The sequence below is a fragment of the Arachis ipaensis genome, chromosome B3 (assembly GCF_059453495.1).
Source record: "Arachis ipaensis isolate K30076 ecotype BB chromosome B3, ASM5945349v1, whole genome shotgun sequence".
Taxonomy (NCBI): domain Eukaryota; kingdom Viridiplantae; phylum Streptophyta; class Magnoliopsida; order Fabales; family Fabaceae; genus Arachis; species Arachis ipaensis.
The window spans coordinates 93,828,409-93,835,671 of record NC_142438.1 but is presented as its reverse complement, the minus strand read 5'-3'; the positions used below and the strand labels follow the sequence as shown (position 1 = coordinate 93,835,671).

The 7,263-nt window shown below is 39.3% G+C and overlaps 1 non-coding gene across 1 annotated transcript; it reads right to left on the bottom strand.

Annotated features, from left to right (window-relative positions):
- Positions 1–6,204: 6,204 nt before the first annotated feature.
- On the bottom strand, positions 6,205–6,312 carry LOC148571611 (small nucleolar RNA R71). Its single transcript, XR_015908165.1, has one exon. It is a non-coding gene; the product is annotated as a small nucleolar RNA R71 (small nucleolar RNA).
- Between the last annotated feature and the right edge of the window lie 951 nt (positions 6,313–7,263).

Genomic DNA, 7,263 nt, shown 5'->3' with positions numbered 1-7,263 from the left:
TCATGTTTTCACATTTAAGCACAAATTAAGGGAGAATTGCAAAACATGCTAATTCATTGAATAAATGTGAGAAAAGGTGATAAAATTTCCCAAATTAAGCACAAGATAAACCACAAAATTGGGGTTTATCAACAGGTCGAGAGCCTGGGTATACCGTGAGCTTATGACACATTAGGTCGGGGTTTATGCCAGGCATGTCGAAAGCTTTCCATGCGAAGAGGTCGGAGTTTTATTTTAGCAAGACGATAAGCTGCTTTTTTAGGGTTTCTCTTAAGTTTGCCCCTATGCTTCTCGTTTTGTCGAGGTCATTCCCAATTTATACCCCTTCAATTTTGCCCTCAGGTTTGGATGCAGGTATCGTGGACTCGGGGGCCTCCCAATTCGATGGTGTTGACTTCTTTTCTGCCCGAGTTACTCTTCAAGCTAAGACTTTCGTTGTAGCATTTTCTTGCGAGCTTTTGGTCCCCCTTTATTGTGGTGATTCCTTCGTTTGTGGGGAACTTCATGCAAAAGTACGGGGTGAAAACGACAGTGACTGACTTGTTTAGAGTTGTACGACCTATTAGGGCATTATAGGCTGAGCCTACGTCGACTACTATGTAATCGATGCTTATAGTCCTTGACCTCGCACCTTTTCAAAAGGTGGTATGTAGTGAGATGTACCCTAGGGGTTGGATCGAGATATCTCCAAGTCCGAATAAGGTATTCGGGTATGCCTTCAGGTCTTTCAATTCTAGTCCGAGCTTGTCAAAGGCAGATTTGAACAAGATGTCGGTCGAGCTCCCTTGATCTACTAAGGTGCGGTGGAGGTGTGCATTTGCTAGGATTATGGTTATTACCATGGGATCATCATGTTCGGGCAACAGGCCCTGTGCATCTTCCTTTGTGAAGGAGATGGTTGGCAGGTAGGTTGACAGGCTATTTTCCCAGATTTGATATACCTCTTTAAGGTACCTTTTCCGTGAGGATTTCGTTATTCCTCCCCCTGCGAACCATCCATTGATCATGTGGATGTGACAATCTGGGGTGTGAGGAGGGCATTGCGATCGTCCGTCCTCTTCTTCCTACTTCATTTCCTTGGGTCGTCCGACCTGTCAGCTAAGTAACGATCGAGCCGGCCCTCCCTGGCCAGCTTTCCTATGACGTTCTTCAGGTCGTAACACTCGTTGATGGAGTGTCCGTAGAGTTTTTAGTATTCAAAATACTCAATCCGGCTTCCACCCTTTTTGTGTTTGATCAGGCAGGGTGGCGGGAACTTTTCTGTGTGGCATATCTCTTTGTAGACGTCTACTAGGGAAACTCTTAGGGGAGTGTAGTTATTATATTTTCGAGGTTTCTCCGAGATTGGCTCTTCTTTTTTCTTGGGTTCTCGCTCTCTATCCCGAGGTGAATATGGCAGGTTGGATTTTGAAGGGGTTTCTCGTAGTCAGGAATTTTCTTCCATGTTGATGTATTTTTCCGCCCTTTTCTGTACTTCATTCAGAGAGGACAAGTATCGCTTGGATATGGACCAGCTAAACGGCCCTTCTCTCAAGCCTTTGACTAACCCCATAATCGCTGCCTCTGTTGGCAGACACTAGATTTCCAGGCAAGCTTTGTTAAATCTTTCCATGTAATCCTGAATATTTTTCTTGTCTCCTTTTTTTATTCCTAGCAAGCTCGGGGCGTGCTTCATCTTGTCCTTTTGGACGGAGAATCATGTCAAAAATTTTCTGGCCAGGTCGTCGAAGCTAGTGACCGATCTAGGGGGTATTCCGTCGAACCACTTCATGGCGGCCTTTGTTAAGGTCGTAGGAAAGGCTCTACAGCGAGTTGCGTCGGAGGCGTCAACCAGATACATCCGGCTCCTAAAATTGTTAAGATGGTGGCTCGGGTTGGATGTCCCGTCGTAGAGGTCCATGTCGGGTTGCTTGAAATTCTGGGGACCTTGCCTTTCATGGTTTCTTTAGTGAATCGGTCTTGCCCTCCTAGGGGACTTTCGTCCCGACTTGGGCATATGATCTGGGTACGGAGGTCGGTTTCCATCTTTTGGAGTTTCTCTTCTAGTTCTCTACGCCTCCAAGACTTTCTCCTTAGCTCCCTTTCGGCCTTTTGCTGTCGTTCTGCCTCGCGCTCGAGTTGTCTCAATCGGTCTTTGATGAGCGGATAATTTATACGCTTTTTGGCATTGTTTTTAGTATGTTTTTAGCAGGATCTAGTTACTTTTAGGGATGTTTTCATTAGTTTTTATGTTAAATTCACATTTCTGGACTTTACTATGAGTTTGTGTGTTTTTCTGTGATTTCAGGTATTTTCTGGCTGAAATTGAGGGACTTGAGCAAAAAATCAGATTCAGAGGTTGAAGAAGGACTGCTGATGCTATTGGATTCTGACCTCCCTGCACTCAAAGGGGATTTTCTGGAGCTACGGAACTCAAAATGGCACGCTTCCAATTGCGTTGGAAATTAGACATCCAAGGCTTTCCAGCAATGTATAATAGTCCATACTTTGGCCAAGATTTGACGACGCAAACTGGCGTTCAACGCCAGCTCTCTGCCCAATTCTGGCGTCCAGCGCCAGAAAAGGATCCAAAACCAGAGTTGAACGCCAGAAATAGATCAAAACTTGGCGTTCAACTCCACAAATGGCCTCTGCACGTGTAAAGTTAAAGCTCAGCCCAACCACACACCAAGTGGGCCCCGGAAGTGGATTTATGCATCAATTACTTACTCATGTAAACCCTAGTAGCTAGTTTATTATAAATAGGACCTTTTACTATTGTATTAGGCATCTTTGGACGCCTGGTTCTTAGATCAGAGGGGCTGGCCTCTCGGCCATGCCTGGACTACCACTTATGTATTTTTAACGGTAGAGTTTCTACACTCCATAGATTAAGCTGTGGAGCTCTGCTGTTCCTCAAAGATTAATGCAAAGTACTACTGTTTTCTATTCAATTCATCTTATTTCGCTTCTAAGATATCCATCCGCACCCAAGAACGTGATGAAGGTGATGATTATGTGTGACACTCATCACCATTCTCCCCTATGAACACGTGCCTGACAAACACTTCCGTTCTACATGAAATAAGCTAGAATGAATATCTCTTAGATTTCTTAATTAGAATCTTCGTGGCGTAAGCTAGAATGATGGCGGCATTCAAGAGAATCCGGAAAGTCTAAACCTTGTCTGTGGTATTCCGAGTAGGATTCAATGATTGAATGACTGTGACGAGCTCCAAACTCGCGATTGCAGGGCGTTAGTGACAGACGCAAAAGGATAGTAAATCCTATTCCAGCATGATCGAGAACCAACAGATGAATAGTCGTGCCATGACAGGGTGCGTTGATCATTTTCACTGAGAGGATAAGATGAAGCCATTGACAAAGGTGATGCCTCCAGACGATTAGTCGTGCCGTGACAGGGCATTGGATCATTTTCCTGAGAGATGACCGAAAGTAGCCGTTGACAATGGTGATGTATCACATAAAGCCATCCATGGAAAGGAGTAAGACTGATTGGATAAAGATAGCAGGAAAGCAGAAGTTCAGAGGAACGAAAAGCATCTCCATTCGCTTATCTGAAATTCCTACCAATGATTTACATAAGTACCTCTATCCCTATTCTATTATTTATTATTCGAAAACTCCATTATCACTTTATATCCACCTGACTGAGATTTACAAGGTGACCATAGCTTGCTTCATACCAACAATCTCCGTGGGATTCGACCCTTACTCACGTAAGGTATTACTTGGACGACCCAGTGCACTTGCTGGTTAGTTGTGCGAAGTTGTGACAGACAATAAAACTAGATCAGATCACCAGGCCCTTGAAGCCATGGATATGTATCACAATTTCGTGCACCAAGTTTTTTGGCGCCGTTGCCGGGGATTGTTCGAGTATGGACAACTGACGGTTCATCTTGTTGCTCAGATTAGGTAATTTTCTTTTTATTTTATTTTCAAAAAAAAATTTCAAAAATATTTCTAAAATTTTCTCATCTTATTTCGAAAATAATATAAAAAAATGTTTTCAAAAATTTTATTCAAAATTTTTAAGAATGAATTCTAGTGTTTTATGAAGTATGTTGAAGCCTGGCTGGCTGTAAAGCCATGCCTAATTCCTTTGGGAATGAGTATGTCAGGCGTGTCATGTCTGAATTACATGCTGAAGCTTGGCTGGCCATTGGCCATGTCTAGTGTTTTGGACCGGAGCTTTCATTGAAAGCTTGGCTGGCTCATGAGCCATGTCTAATTCCTGGACTGAAGCTTTAGACTAAGAATGCAAGATTCCTGGAATTCATATTAAAAATTTTGGAATCCTTATTTTTATGTTTCACAATAATTTTCGAAAAAATTAAAAGAAAATACAAAAAAAATTTGAAAATCATAAAAATCAAAAACATTTTTTGTGTTCTGGTTTGAGTCTTGAGTCATGTTATAAGTTTGGTGTCAATTGCATATGCATCTTGCATTTTTCGAAAATTCTCATCCATTCATAGTGTTCTTCATGATCTTCAAGTTGTTCTTGGTAAATCTTCTTGTTTGATCTTTGCATTTGCATGTTTTGTGTCTTTTCTTGTTTTTCATATGCATTCTTGAATTCTTAGTGTCTAAGCATTAAAGAATCTTAAGTTTGGTGTCTTGCATGTTTTCTTTGCATTAAAAATTTTTCAAAAATATGTTCTTGGTGTTCATCTTGACATTCAAAGTGTTCTTGGTGTTCATCTTGATATTCATAGCATTCTTGCATGCATCACATGTTTTGATCTAAAATCCTCATGCATTGCATCATTTTTCTTGTTTCTCTCTCTCATCATTAAAAATTCAAAAAAAAAAATATCTTTCCCTTTTTCTCCTCATTAAATTCGAAAATTTGAATTGACTTTTTCAAAATTTTTAAAATTTAATTGTTTCTTATGAGTCAAATCAAATTTTCAATTTGAAAATCTTATCTTTTTCAAAATCTTTTTCAAAAAAATCATACCTTTTTCATTATTTTCGAAAAAATTCAAAAATCTTTTTCAAAATATTTTTCAAAAATCTTTTTCTTATCTTTATCAAAATTTTCGAAAATAATATTAACAATTAATGTTTTGATTCAAAAATTTCAAGTTTGTTACTTGCTTGTTAAGAAAGATTCAAACTTTAAGTTCTAGAATCATATCTTGTGATTTCTTGTGAATCAAGTCATTAATTGTGATTTTAAAAATCAAATCATTTTCAAAACTAATTTTTATCATATCTTTTCAAAAATATCTTCTCATCTTATCTTTTTCAAAAATTTGATTTCAAAATATCATTTCTAACTTCCTAACTTCTTATCTTTTCAAAATTTGTTTCAACTAACTAACTAACTTTTTGTTTGTTTCTTATCTTTTTCAAAACCACCTAACTAACTCTCTCTCTCTAATTTTCGAAAATATTTTCCCTCTTTTTCAAAATTTCTTTTTAATTAAACTAATTATTTTATTTTTTTATTTGAATTTTCGAAAAACTACTAACCTTTTTCAAAAACTATTTTCGAAAATCACTAACTCTTTTTTTTAAAAGTGTTTTTCGAAAATTCTCTTCTCTCTCATCTCCTTCTATTTGTTTATTCATCTACTAACATCTCTCCCTCACTCACAAAAAAAAAAAAAAAAGAGGATCTCTATTATTATTATTTTTCTGTGCCCTCTTCTTTGTCATATGAGCAGGAGCAAGGATAAGAACATTCTTGTGGAAGCAGATCCAGAACCTGAAAGGACTCTGAAAAGGAAACTAAGAGAAGCTAAAATACAACAATCCAGAGATAACCTTTCAGAAATTTTCGAACAGGAAGAGGAGATGGCAGCCGAAAATGATAATAATGTAAGGAAGATGCTTGGTGACTTCACTGCACCTAATTCCAATTTACATGGAAGAAGCATCTCCATTCCTGCCATTGGAGCAAACAACTTTGAGGTGAAACCTCAATTAGTTTCTCTGATGCAGCAGAACTGCAAGTTTCATGGACTTCCATCCGAAGATCCTTTTCAGTTCTTAACTGAATTCTTGCAGATATGTGATACTATTAAGACTAATGGAGTAGATCCTGAAGTCTACAGGCTCATGCTTTTCCCTTTTGCTGTAAGAGACAGAGCTAGATTATGGTTGGATTCTCAACCCAAAGACAGCCTGAACTCTTGGGATAAGCTGGTCACGGCTTTCTTAGCCAAGTACTTTCCTTCTCAAAAGCTGAGCAAGCTTAGAGCTGATGTTCAAACCTTCAGACAGAAAGAAGGTGAATCCCTCTATGAAGCTTGGGAAAGATACAAACAGTTGACCAAAAAGTGTCCTTCTGACATGCTTTCAGAATGGACCATCCTGGATATATTCTATGATGGTTTATCTAAGTTATCAAAAATGTCATTGGATACTTCTGCAGGTGGATCCATTCACCTAAAGAAAACGCCTGCAGAAGCTCAAGAACTCATTGACATGGTTGCTAATAACCAGTTCATGTACACTTCTGAAAGGAATCCTGTGAATAATGGGACGCCTATGAAGAAGGGAGTTCTTGAAGTTGATACTCTGAATGCCATATTGGCTCAGAATAAAATATTGACTCAGCAAGTCAATATGATCTCTCAGAGTCTGCATGGAATGCAAGCTGCATCCAACAGTACTCAAGAGGCTTCTTATGAAGAAGAAGCTTATGATCCTGAGAACCCTGCAATAGCAGAGGTGAATTACTTAGGTGAACCTTATGGAAACACTTATAACTCAACATGGAGAAATCATCCAAATTTCTCATGGAAGGATCAAAAGCCTCAACAAGGCTTTAATAATGGTGGAAGAAACAGGTTTAGCAATAGCAAGCCTTTTCCATCATCAACTCAGCAACAGACAGAGAACTCTGAACAAAATACTTCTAATTTAGCAAACTTAGTTTCTGATCTGTCCAAGGCCACTGTAAGTTTCATGAATGAAACAAGGTCTTCCATTAGAAATTTGGAAGCACAAGTGAGCCAGCTGGGTAAAAGGATCACTGAAATTCCTCCTAGTACTCTCCCAAGCAATACAGAAGAGAATCCAAAAGGAGAGTGCAAGGCCATTGACATAAGCACCATGGCCGAACCCGTAAGGGAAGGAGAGGACGTGAATCCCAAGGAGGAAGGCCTCCTGGGACGTCCAGTGATCAATAAGGAGCTTCCCTCTGAGGAACCAAAGGAATCTGAGGCTCATCTAGAGACCATAGAGATTCCATTGAACCTCCTTATGCCATTCATGAGCTCTGATGAGTATTCCTCTTCTGAAGAG